Source organism: Chinchilla lanigera, unplaced genomic scaffold, assembly GCF_000276665.1.
Source record: "Chinchilla lanigera isolate Chin_1 unplaced genomic scaffold, ChiLan1.0 scaffold00013, whole genome shotgun sequence".
Taxonomy (NCBI): domain Eukaryota; kingdom Metazoa; phylum Chordata; class Mammalia; order Rodentia; family Chinchillidae; genus Chinchilla; species Chinchilla lanigera.
This window is the reverse complement of record NW_004955414.1, coordinates 12,644,021-12,645,027: the sequence shown is the minus strand read 5'-3', so window position 1 is coordinate 12,645,027 and position 1,007 is coordinate 12,644,021.

Genomic DNA, 1,007 nt, shown 5'->3' with positions numbered 1-1,007 from the left:
AATTATGAATAACATATATTTTTTTTCCTTTTTTGGGGTATTTTCCAACTTGGCCACAGTGAACATTCATTACTTTCATAACAGAAATTAAGAAGTCATTAAAATAACGAAGATATGGCTATGAGCAGTGCTTTCCACGTTTCACTTTTTAATGCAGCCCTCCGCTCCCCCTGAAGAGTAACTACCTTCAGAATTTTATCTTCTAGTGAAATATAAAGGCATTTAACAAATCAGAAGACATGAGCCTCTGGGCTCCAGGTGGGGAGAGGGCGTTTTGGAGGCAGAAAGTTATTAGAGCTGTTGAAACTGTATATATTAGAGATGTTTGTGTTTCCCTTATTGATTCTGTAATATGGCACAAGGCAAAGAAAACATAGAGTGGGGTCAAGAAAATGTGCACCTTTAAAGGGCAAGTTTTAATTAGGAAACATATTTATTTGCAAAAAACATTTCTGTTCAGCATCCAAAATTGTTTCAGGTAGCAAGTCTTTCAAGCAAGGGGACACAGAGGGGCAAGGGGCAATGTTTCCTTCCTGCTGTCCGATACTACATCAGACACAAGTTACACAGGATTTAGGCGCCCACTGAGAAGCACCATCAAGCTTTCACAATTAGAGGGTGAGAGAAGTATCTACCAGAGGATATTCTCAGCTTCCTGAAAGGTTGCTGTAAACAGCTCTCTGGGAAGGTTCCCTCTGTATTTTTCATTTCAGCAACGTGTTCTCGGCGTGGGACAGGTTCTCCTGCCTAAGTAGCAACAGCACATGTACAAGTATAGCCTCTCACTTTGCACAGGACTCTGTCTGTACATTCAATCAGTCCTTCAGACAGTGGTTGGGGACCCCATGACCTCCAGTTTGCAAGGGAGAAGGGAGACCCAGATAAGGTCAAAGAAAGAGGCTGTCAAGGAGCTAGAAGCAAGGAAAAATCAAGAGACATTTTTAAAGAGCCTTTGCTGTGGCCCTAGAGGTTTGACTGTGCTATCCGTGTCTCCCACGACGACGATG